We start from the raw sequence: 13,061 nt of genomic DNA, 5'->3' as shown, positions 1-13,061 counted from the left end.
GATTGGCACCCCATCCACAAACATTCATTCCCTCCACCACTGCCACACAATGGCAGCAGTGTGTACCACTTGCAAGACGCACTGCGGCAACTCACCAAGGCTCCTTCAACAGCACCTTCCAAACCTGTGACAAGGACAAGGGCAGCAGAAGGAATGAAACCGGACAGAATCCCTGGCATCAACCTAGGCACCAGAAACAACAATGGCAAACTCAGCCCTGTCGATCCCGCAAAGTCCTCCTTACTAACATCCGGGGGTTTGTGCCAAAATTGGGAGAGCTGTCCCACAGACTAGTCAAGCAACAGGCTGACATAGCCATACTCACAGAATCATACCTTATAGATAATGTCCCACCGGCAGGCCCAGCAGAGGTGGCTGCACAGTGGTATACAGGCAGGAGGGAGTTGACCTGAGAGTGCTCAACATTGACCCCGGATCCCATGAAATGTCTTGCTATCAGGCCAAACATGGGCAAGGAGACCTCCTTCTGATTACCATGTATCGCCCTCAGCTGATGAATCAGTACTCCTCCATGTTGAACATCATTTGGAGGAAGCACTGAGGGCGGCAAGGTGCTGAATGTACTCTGGCTGGGGGACTTCAATGTCCACCACTATTGACCGAGCTGGCCAAGTCCTGAAGGGCATAGCTACTAGACTGGGTCTGCAGCAAGTGGTAAGGATGATCTTCACCAATCTGCCTGCCACTGATACATCTGTTCATGACAGTGTTAGTCAGAGTGACCATCGAACAGTCATTGTGGAGATGAAGTCCCGTCTTCACATTGAGGATACCCTCCATCATGTTGTGTGGCACTACCACTGTGCTAAATGGGAATAGATTTCGAACAGGCCTAGTAATTCAAGACTGGGTAATCATGAGGTGCTGTGGACCATCAGCAGCAGCAGAATTGTACTTGAGTACAATCTGTAACCTCATGGCCTGGCATATCCCCCATCACACCATTATCATCAAGCCAGGAGATTAATCCTGGTTCAATGAGTGTAGGAGGGCATGCCAGGAGCAGCACCAGGCATACCTAAAAATGAAGTGTCACCCTGGTGAAACTACAGCACAGGACTACTTGCATGCCAAACAGCATAAGTAGCAAGCGTTAGACAGAGCTAAGTGATTCCATAACCAACGGATCAGATCTAAGCTCTCACGTCCGGTCATGAATGCTGGTGGACAATTAAACAACTCACTGGTGGAGGAGGCTCCACAAATAACCCCATCATCAATGATGGGGGACCTAGCACATCAGTGCAACATATAAGGCTGAAGCATTTGCTACAATCTTCAGCCAGAAGTGCTAAGTGGATGATCCATCTCAGCCTCCTCCAGAGGTTCCCAGCATCACAGATGCCAGTCTTCAGCCAATTTGATTCACTTCACGTGGCATCAAGAAATGGCTGGAGTCACTGGATACTGCAAAGGCTATGTGCCCTGACAATAATCCGGCAATACTACTGAAACTTATGCTGCAGAGGTTGCTGTGCTCCTAGTCAAGCTGTTCTAGTACAGCTGCAACACTGGCATATTGGCATATACCTGGCAATGTGGAAAATTGTACAGATATGTCCTGTAACAAAAAAAGCAGGACAAATCCAACCTGGCCAATTAACACCCCATCAGTCTACTCTCGATCATCAGTAAAGTGATGTAAGGGGTTATCAACAGTGCTACCAGCAGCACTTGCTTAGCAATAACCAGCTCACTGATGCACGTTTGGGTTCCACCAGGGCCACTCAGCTCTTGACTTCATTACAGCTTTGGTTCAAATATGGACAAAAGAGCTCAACTCAAGAGGTGAGGTGAGAGTGACTGCCCTTGACATCAGGACAGCATTTGATCGAATATAACATCAAGGAGCTCAAGCAAAACTGGAGTCAATGGGAATCAGGGGGAAAACTCCCCGCTGGTTGGAGTCATACCTAGCAGAAAGGAAGATGGTTGTGGTTAGTTGGAGGTCAGTCATCTCAGTTCCAGGACATCACTGCAGGAGTTTCTCAGGGTAGTGTCCATTGCCCAGCCACCTTCAGCTGCTTCATCAATGACCTTCCTTCTGTCATAATGTCAGAAGTGGGGATGATTGCTGATGATTGCACAATGTTCAGCACCATTCAAGTCTCCTCCGATACTGAAGCAGTCCATGTCCAAATGCAGCAAGATCTGGACAATATGCAGATGTTAGGGGGAAATAAAGGGATACAGTAATTATTAGGGGAAAATATAGGGATACAGAAAGAACTTATTGAAGGGAATGGATACTTAGAATATCCAGGCATGCAAAACCTGTTTGCATAAGCAGTTAACAGTTAAAGGCCAGGCTGGACAGAGAGAAATCTGAACCTTGCACATTCTCAGGGCTTGTGAGTATCAGCAAGGCTATACTGGATGAAGAAGAATGCAAATATGATCGATTGGGTGTTTTGGGAGTCAGACCGGAGCCTTGGGTTAAAAAACAACTAAGATTGAGCCTGTTTACAGCAGATAGGGAAAGAACAGATGGTCCTAGCTTAGGTAGGAGGGAAGGTCTCTGCCTGGGTGAAAAACAAATAGGGATGTACGGTGCATGTACTTGTTATCAGACTTGTCTGTTTAATGTAAACCTATATGTTGACAAGATCGGAATCTGGAAACTGTTCTTGTATGTGACCAATAATGTATAAAAATGGTGAACACTTGTAGTTTAGCAGAGTGCTATCTCAAGCTGTATTGAGATAGTGCTCTCCTTGCAATTGCTCGAATAAATGATCGAAACCTGTACCTGAGACTCCTGTGGTCTGTTTGTCAAAGACACCACAGCACAGGCTTGAGCTGACAAGTGGCAAGTAACATTTGTGCCACACAAGTGCCAGGGAATGACCATTTCCAAAAAGACAGAATCTAACCATCGCCCCTTGACATTCAATGGCATTACCATCACTGAATCCCCCACTATCAACATCCTGGGGTTACCATTGACAAGAAACTGAACTGGACTAGCCATATAAATACTGTGGCTACAAGAGCAGGTTTGTGGTTAGGAATCCTGCAGTGGATAAATCATCTCCTGACTCCCAAAAGTTTGTCCACCATCTCCAAGGCACAAGTCAGGAGTGTGATGGAATACTCTCCAATTGCCTGGATGAGTGCAGCTCCTACAAACACGCAAGAAGCTTGACACCATCCAGGATTTATTGACACCCCATCCACAAACATTCATTCCCTCCACCACTGATGCGCAGTAGCAGCAGTGTTTACCATCTACAAGATGCACTGCAGGAATTCACCAAGGCTCCTTAGACAGCACCTTCCAAACTCACGACCTCTGCCATCTAGAAGGACAAGGGCAGCAGATAGACAGGAACACCACCACCTGGATATTCCTCTCCAAGCCACTCACCATCCTGACTTGGAAATATATTGCTGTTCCTTCACTGTCACTGGGTCAAAATTTTTGAACTCCCTCCCTAACAGCATTGTGGGTGTATCTACACCACATGGACTGCAGCAGTTCAAGGAGACAGCTCACCACCATCTTCTCAAGGACAATTAGGGATGGGCAATAAATGCTGGCCTGGCCAGCAATGCACACATCCCATGAAAGAATAAAAAAAACTTCACTCGTACTAGTAGCAAAAGCTACTCCAAGGCTGGAAACGGGAGGCAGGCTAAGGATGGCAGGGTGGAGTGGAGTCTGGACAGGGGAGGCAGGTTAAGGTGGGGAATGGTGGAGGGGAGGCAGGGGAAGACTGTAAGGAGGCCTGAGACTGCCAGGGATCGAGGCTGCAGAGACTCTCCGAGGAAGTTGGGACGGGGGCAGATATTGTCCAGGGAAGGACGGGTGATAGACTGTCTGAGGAAAGTGGGGGTGAGTGTCCAGGGAAGTTGGTTGGAGGGGAGGGATATTGTCCTAGAGGTTGGGGCTGGTTCTATCGATAGTCGTGTCCTGCGGATTGAACTTAGCATGGTCAGTGGAGAGAACAATCGGGGGGGGAGTGGGTGGCTGGGGCGGTGGGGCCAATGGGATGAGGTAGGGTGGCAGGCCCAGGAGGATAGTTTGGTAGATGAAGGTTTCATGGGGGTGCTCATGGAGGCAGACTACACAAGTGCCTTGCAAAACTGGGGGTCAGGGAGGGCATAGGGACGGTAGTGGGTGTTGGCACTGAGCGGGAGGGAAGGCATGTTGAGTTTGATGGTAATAGGGTCTAGGGAAATGAGGGAGATTTAAGGGTGATAGAAGGGAGAAGAGTGGTGAAATTGCGTGGGTCAAGTGTTATGATCCTTGACCATACCCGGGTTCGTGGGGGGAGGTCCAATTAGGGACCAATAACATTTTGCTTAAAGTGGATAAGGTTTGAGATTCAAGATACTTACTAGGTGATTTAAGCCACAAGATTCCATGGCTTTGGAACAAACAAAAATAAACTTTACTGCACAAGTTCAGACAGATAAAACAATTTACAATATCTATCTTATACTCTAGCGTTCAGAGTAAGCATGATGTATATGTGAATTAAGAGGCAAAGAGTGGATTGAACACACCACACCACACAATAAGTGACAGATGCGAGTAAACCCAATTCCACGGATTTCTCAACAAGCCACATTGTGAGCTAACCAATCTCACTGAAACTTCAACTTTCTCATGAGAATTTCCAATCTCCAGATTTGAAGATCTGCCTTGGAATTCTCTCCAAAAGCCACTCCCACTCAGATGTTTTCAGCAATGACTCACATCGCAGGATTTCAATCTCGCCATCCGAGGTTCTTCTCCCTGCATCTTCGAGTATACTCCAGCTTCACCTTCCAAGCACAATTTCAGATCTTCGACTGGGCCAAGGGTCTACCCCACCAGTCCACAGCATAGAGTCACAAACCTTGAGCTGCCTTCTTGGGTCTTCAGGGCTTCTCTTGTGCCCACCTCATTTAAAGCTGCTCCCTGCAGCTCTTTCTTGAATTCAGAGCCAATTACTCTGCTCCTTTCTTTTAACTTAACAGGACCTATTTCTGTCCCCAATCTTGTTCCCTTACCTGGGACTTCTTTTTAGGAGCTCTCCCTGTGTCCCTTCCTGTTTTGGGACCTCTCCCTGTCCTCCCTCCCCCACCACCACCCACCCCCCCCAACCCCGCCGCCGCCGCCCCACCACCCACCCACCACCCACCATTGTCTTCTGCTCCCTGGGACACCTACCAGCTCCTTTTCAGGTCACTTGGCCTGGTTTTTGTGTCATTCTTTTTCTTTTCTCTGTGCAGGCATGCAGGGCAAGTCCTTGGCCTGAAGAACGAAAAATAACCGAGCTGCACATAGGCAGCCAGTTCCCAACCAGCACATGCGCAGGAGACCCGAGGTTCGTCAGGATCTGGAGTTCCCAGACTCAACTTCGGATTAAGGTAAGCTTAGGTTTCACCACATCTTTTCACATGTAAGAAAGCAAGCTTCACTAACATGAAGGTTTATTTACAATGGCTTTACACCTTCTTTACAAGAATTTAACATAATAAACTTCGAACAAATAGCTTATTACATACCATACAGATTAACTCCCCATTTTGTTTCACAGCTACACATGTCACGTTGTACAATTACAGAGGTTTAACCAAAACAAAAGCCAATACCTGTAATAAGTAGGATTAGCATAATTTATACATCATAAAATTATCATAACTCAATGCTGGTATTTCTTTTTCCTTTTATTCCCAGTCTTTAAGAATGTTTTGCTTAAGTCCACAGCCCAATTGTCATTATTTTATTAGCTGTAAGTGTAATCCTCTTTTCAAGCTCATTTACTGAACTCAAATGTGGTAAATTCTTATTTCGAGACAATAAAGTCAAGATGGCATCTTTGTGTGTTATCAATTCCTTTTTCCCCTGATCAAAATCTTTTTAGCTGTTTCAAGGAAGTTATAGTGATGCTTTTTACGCTCACACAAAAGGTTTTCATTCTCCTGCTTGGTTTGAACTTTGAACATGTTAAAATCTTGTAGTTTCTCCTGATCCTATTCCATATAGGTCTTATTTAATTCTCTTCAAGCAACATCAACCACTTCCACACTCTGGATTTTTATTGTTTGTTTCAATATTTCTATTCGTTCACATTATTCACAAACCATATCATTCCACTCCTCTGCAAGTTTGAAATGATATTTTGCAAACTGTCCACTTACCTGGATTCCTGCTGCTGAACCCTGTGACTCAACACTGGTAAACACTGGTAATTCAGTGTCCATGGTCATTGACCCTTCTAGACAATTTTGCGGTTTCAGTCCTGTCCTTTGACAATTTTAGTTTTCAATTCTGCAGGCACTACTGTTGCTTCTGTACTATCCGTTACTGAGGCTGATACATCAGTATTATTACTTGGATCGGTTCTTTACCCAGTGGGGTCATAATTGTGCAAATAATTTTTATTTACAGGAACAACTTTGGAACAGTGACACTCCATTCCTGGTTGTGGAAAAACTGTACTGCCCGCTATATCATTGCCCAATATAAAGTCTACATTTGTAATAGATAATTTTGGAATAACTCCAACCATCCAAGGCCCCTTCTCAGAGGACAACTTAACTTTGCTCTATGCAATGCATAAGACATAGACTTCCCAATTCCGATTCAGTGAACTTTCTGAAGAAAGGTCCAAATACTTTGCTAACAATAAGCTCTGAGGTCAAACAGTATCTCTCAGGAAAACAATTTTTCTGGGCTCTTTCTTGGACAGAGGGGGAGTGACTTCCCCTTATAACCAAGGGTTGGTGACCAAGGATTATCAGGACATCCAGACAAGAAAGTAGTCTTACAGGCAGAAGCAGGCTTCTGCCTACAACAGAAGGTGCCGCACCAGACACTTGCCACAATTACAGAAAGGTGACAAGATCTGGATTATTTATTATGATCATGGCTGATCATCCAGCTCAATAGCCTGCTCCAACTTTCTCCCCTTTTCCTTTGATCCCTTTCACCCCAAGAGCTACATCTAACTCCGTGGTTGGCATAGCAGAGAGCACAGTCAGGAGAAACAGGGAGGAATCTCCACCTCATCCCTAGACAGCCCATCCCCACTGTACAATGGAGATATATCAAGGAACATACCTAGGTGCCAGAACAACCTCTAAACCTACAGGAAGAATCAGCAGCGATGGAGCCTACCATTCCTCCAACAGTAGTGTGAATGAGATATGGAAAGGTTATAAGGCCTCCAGAACACATGAACCTATGAATTCAAGGAAATGAAAGGGGTAGATGGGGTGGTGATAATATAGTACTAACAATGTCAGACATAAAGTAAACTATAATCACTTAAAATACATTGGATAAAGATTTAGGGGGGAGGTGTAGAAAAAGGGTCTGGTACATATAGAGTTAATGTGCAATTGAGTACAGTACCACCCACACAGGGATGTAAGAGAGCACATGACCCACACCCAGGGTCAGTGTGGTGTTGGATAGAGCTGTGTGCAGACCTAAACATGGAGACAGCTCCTAGCGTGTGCCTTTTACTGTATATTTGTAAATCATTCTTGTTAATAAAAACTTACAATTTACCTGTTAAAGACTGCAAAGACTTCATCAAACCTAGCAAGATGTAACCCAAACCCCACAACACCTTGGTTAACTACTGCAATCTATCTGGTGTAGGTACACCTTTAGTGCTGTAGGCATAGGGTGGAATGTTCCGTTCTGCAGTCTACGTTCAGTGGCAAGCATGGAAGTGGGAGTGATTCCCACTCAGGAGCAGGACAGCTTCAGGTGTGCGAAAATCTGCACCATAAACATTCACCTAGGAGGATGGAGGTTTGAAGTCAAGAGTTGGCTGCTGGGCTCCTTGGAGGCATCCACCCCCCCTTCATCCCTGCCTCTGACTGCAGCAGATGGAAATGGCACCGAATGAATGGCAACTCCACAGCTTGCTAGGATCTTGATGTTTGACCCATGAGTCAGTACCATCTGCAGCCGTGTGTGCTTCACCTTAGAGAGGAGAACACAATTGAGCAAGGTTGCCATCTGGTTTCCTCGTGATTATTAGGGTATAAACTTCAGTGTACAAGTTCAGAAAGATAAAACAATTTACAATATCTATCTTACACTCTAACATACAGGGTAAGTATGAGGTACATGTGAATCAACAGGCAAAGTATAGTCGAACACATCACACTTCACAATAAATGACAGATGCGACCAAACCCACACAGATGTTTGCCACTTTGTGAGCCAATCAATGTCACTGAAACTTTCTCTTTCTCACAAAGGTTTCCAATGAAGAACGAAAAATAACCGAACTGCGCATGTGCAGCTAGTTCTCTTTAGTGGGCCATTTCTGCTGACCATTAACTCCACCCACCCAAAAAGACCCTCCTCCCACTTCAAGGGTTTGCACTTACTCACCAACTGTGTTCTCAAGGTCAGATTTGAAAAATGGTGCTCATCATCTTTCAAAATCAGTCCACCATCTTCTGCCCTCCCTCTGTCAACCACCAACTTCCCCCCATCAATCTTGTGTGGTGAAACCTAAACTTAGCTTAAATTGAGGTTTGGAGGTCAGGAACTGGAGTTCTCATTAACCTTGGGTCTCCTGTGCATGTGCCAGTTGCAATTTTGGACTTTAAAGAAAAGACCGAATGAAACGGTTGTCGAATTTGCTAGGGAAAAATTAATGCTGTGGGACCCGTGGTTTTGATCACTGAGGTTAGAACAAAATTTTGTGAATGTGTGGGAGCTAATGACAATGGAGGAATTTCAAAATAGCATCCCAATATCTATTAGGCCACAGCTGGAAAGACCATAAGGTTTCTGAGGTACTGGAAGCAGTAGTTCTGGCAGATGGGTATGATAGATCACATAGGCAGCTGGGGTCTGTAGATTCCCATCTAACTCACAGGGAAGCTGGGGGAACAGAAAAGAGTCTAGCTTTATGGAGGAGGCAGACAATGTTCCACCTAAGAAAATTGATAGTGTAGAAGTTAAAAGTGATGTAAAGGAACCAGTATGCTTTTATTGTCACAAGACTGGGCCTCTCAAAGCCCATTGTTGGAAGCTGAACGGTAGGTAAACCAGTGGCAGTAATAAAAACACTAAAGAAGTCTTTGGAAAAGGCTGTAGCAGAAAAGGAAATGGATGTTAAAACAGTGGCATTGGTGCAAGTGATAGAAACCTCCACGGAGAAATGTTGCACCAGGAAGTGAAACTTGTGAGACATTCAGTGTTTCTAATGTTTTTACAGTAGGAGTAGGTAGAACCAAAAAAGATTATAAGAGGTTCTGATAATCCTTGGTCACCAACCCTGGTATGCTTGGGAGGATTGGAAGTTTTGTGCAGAGTTTCCTGCCCATCAAGAGTTTGGATAGGGACAGGCCACATTGTAATGGGCTGGACCTGTAGGTTAGCAGTGCTGTGGGAAATTTCTTTTTAGGTGGGCCTTTACTGTACAGACCCCTCTTTCAGACTCCCCACTTGACTGTGGGTATCTCGGGGAGCTGGTGCGGTGGTGGAAGCTGGATGTGGTGGCAAAGTGTGCAAAGTACTTGTTTGAAAATTATGGGTGGTTATCGGACACAATCTCATCCAGAATGCCGTATCTGGCGAACATCTCTTTTAGCGCCTTAATTATTGCCTCTGTTGTAGTTGTATATAGTTGCTTCACCTCAACCCATCTGGAGAAGTAGTGCACCACCATAAGGAATGATTTGCTATTGAAGTTGAACAGGTAGATACCCAGCCTATCCCATGGCCTGGTTTGGAATTGTGTAGTGATGAGGGGCTCTCTTTTGTCTTGCCAGTGCAAGACACACACCTGGCAATTTGCAAAGGTCTCTGTCATTGCCTTGGAAATGCCTGGCCATCAAACAGTGGATTGGGCCCATGCGGCAATGCCTAGGTGGCCCTGGTGTACTTTTTGAAGGATCTCTGGCTGTAGGAAAACTGGGATGACCAGTGCTCATCATAGACCAGGTCATCTATAATCGTTTTTCCAGATAGAATCAGGTTTTCATGGTCTCTCTGTTTGATCTCTCGTGAGGCCATCCTTGTTGACAGTATCTGCGGATGTGGGCACACTGCTCATTGCACATTTGTTCCTGGCAGATCTGTTGGAGTTTACTTATGGTCGCTGGCAGGTGTGTCCTTGTCAATTGGGAGTACATTTCCAGTTGTTTGATAAGATTGACATGCTGTTTTGTTGGGAGGCCCACTGTGGCTGTTGTCTGATTTTTAAGTTGAATGTATACAGTCTCATAGGCAAACCTCATGAAGTGTAGGAGAAACCTCTGCATCCTGGGAGGTATCTTTGTGAGCTCCTTCTTGTTCAATACGGAAACTAGTGGCTTTTGATCCGTTTTAATTGTAACCTGGACTCTTCGCCAAGAGGGAGTTTCCAAGAGCCACTGTTTGCATCCAATTTTGAAAATACCGTGCTCTTTGAAAGTTTAATCAGGGTTTTGTCCACTGAGGACTTAGGATGTATTTCTCTGGCCTACGGCTTTATTGAGCTGTGTCAGATCGATGCAAATACGAATGGACCCATTTGGTTTTGGGACTGGGAGCATCCCGGAACACCAGACACTTGGTTGTGTGACTGGGGAGATGACTCCCATGTTTGTCACCTTGTCTAGCTGCTGCTGCACCTGCTTCATGAGTGGGTGGGGGATCTTATGTGGTGTGTTTAGGCACATGAGTTTAGCATCCCATCTCAGTGTGATCCTTTATGTGTGTTTCAGTCACCCCAGTCCTGTGAAGAGTTTCAGGAACTCACATTAGTGAGTTGGAGCCAGGCCCTGGCTGGCTGACCTTGTCAATCTTCTGTAACAGGTTAAGTTCAACACAGGCTTCGTGACTTAGTAATGAACAGTCCTTGTTGTGGATCACAAAGAGGGTCTCATGGATTGTTTTATTCTTGTATCTCAGTGTCTTCTGCAGGGTGCATTTCACTGGGTGCTTTAAGCCTTCTGCTCTGTATAGGTGTGTCATGGGTAGCATCAGATACTGAGCCACCAGCCATTGTTCTTTGTCTGACAGGATTGTTATGCTGGCTCCTGTATCTAATTTAAAACTTGTTAAATGGCCATTAATGGAAATGTCCGCATTCCAAAATGAGAAACCACGTTCTTTGACCACATCCAAGAAGCATGACTGTGTGTCTTCCATGCTTGCAGTCTCGACCTCATGTCTTAATGTTTGGGCCTTCTGTGCTTTTCAGAGTTTTTGCCCTGCTGTTTTGAGGCGGTAGCTGACGTGTGCCAGGTGGATCAAGTCCACGAAGGAAACTTGATCATGCGGTCACAACTCTTTTGCAATTTGTAATTTATTTCAAGATGCATGCCCTGAATTCAGTAGTAATAAATCTACCATGACTTTAGAGATTTTTAGAAAATTAAACATTTATTAACAAATTAAAAGATTTCAAGCACAGACATAGGTCTACAAATTACTACTATAATAACGCCTAAAACTCCTAATTAATCTAGCTTCCAGTTACACCCTCACTAGCAACAGTAAACAAAAAAAAAAGATTTTAAATAGATTTCAGCCAGTTAACACAATACCCTGGACAATAGAATTCAAAATGACTTTTCCCACCTTCTGTTTCTGTAGAGAGCAGCTTAATGCATAATGACTGGAGGCTTTTTACACTTCTGGTAGATCTTACAATGCATTCCCTTTTGCTGAGTTGAACAGTTGTGATGTGCCCAAATATTTAATTAGCTCTTTTTTTCATTTCTGACCAGCTCAGACACCATGTGTTTTGCCTTTGACTCTGGGATTGGACTTTAGCAATGGGTTTCCCTCAAACAGCACTTCTGTCTGAATTAGTTTAAAGATTTCTCAGGCATTGCCACAGCCTTGAATCTTAAAAGATGTAGCTGACCCTTGCAAATTCTGCTGACTCTACTCTGATGCTGGATTTCCAAAGGACGTTCAATGGAGTCTTCTCTTCTGCTACAGTAAGGAATTTTAGATCTTTGCCTTCAGCTTCCAAGCCTTTCTTTGGATCTTTTTTCTGGTGATTTTTTTTTTGTGTCCCTGCTTCAGGAGCTTCTTTTCAGGTCAGAATGCTTTGTTAATGTTACTCAGTCTTCCAGTATTTCAGTTCATCTCTGTGTTTCAGCGAGGTTCTGGGTTTTGTTGTGGGACGTTGGTCGCATCTCGGTAGGTTTTGATGAAGTATTTGTAGTTTTTAGCAGGTTAACTCTAAGTCTTTATTAACTACTAGAACTATTTACAAATATACAGTAAAGGGTAAAAGCTGGATCCTGGTCTCCATGCTTAGGTCTTCACACGCTCCGTCCAAAACCACACTGACTGTGGGTGCGGGTCATGTGCTCTCTTACATCACTGTATGGGCAGTACTGTACTCAGTCAGTCCCCTACTAACTCTATATGTGCCAGACCCTTATAATACAGAAGACAACTCACCACCACTTTCTCAAGGGCAATTAGGGATGAGCAACAAATGCTGGCCTTGTCAACAATGCTTACATCCCATGAAAGAATTTAAAAAAAAGACCTGATTTATTTGAATTTTGAACTTAGTGCGATTGGCCACCATGAAATAGATGATCCTAAATTCCTGAACTTGATTTCTCCCTTCAGTTTTGGTCTTTACTTAATTATTAGGTCCTAGTTCTCCAAATATTCTAACTGGGTATCACATGTTTAAAAATGTTGATGTTCTTTTCTACATTTTTTTCACTTGGGGCCTTAGAATGGTTTCCATTGCAGGAAATGAAGTTTTCGAATCTGTCTTTCTATTATTAGCAGTGCAAGTCTAATGTCTATAGCCACAATGGAATTGATCTGTAAATCAGTGACACAAGAAAGATTACTCTTGTTTGAGAGTTATTTTGCAGTTTTCCAGCACAACAATAACCCAGTTAGCTTGCAGAAAAATAATAAAGACTGACAATAACGTGCAAAAAGTCAATTTGAGTTCTGAATATCTGAAGCTTTGTAAACATAAACTGTGTTTCATTGTTGGTAACAAGTTCCTCAGGAATGCCTGTGGTCACTTTCACAGCCATGGAAAAGTGGATGCCCTCCATGTCCCCACGGCACCAAATCCTGGGAGGCGATGGTATTGTTGCTG

This window comes from Carcharodon carcharias, chromosome 12 (genome assembly GCF_017639515.1).
Source record: "Carcharodon carcharias isolate sCarCar2 chromosome 12, sCarCar2.pri, whole genome shotgun sequence".
NCBI lineage: Eukaryota > Metazoa > Chordata > Chondrichthyes > Lamniformes > Lamnidae > Carcharodon > Carcharodon carcharias.
Note: the sequence above shows the minus strand (reverse complement) of the source record.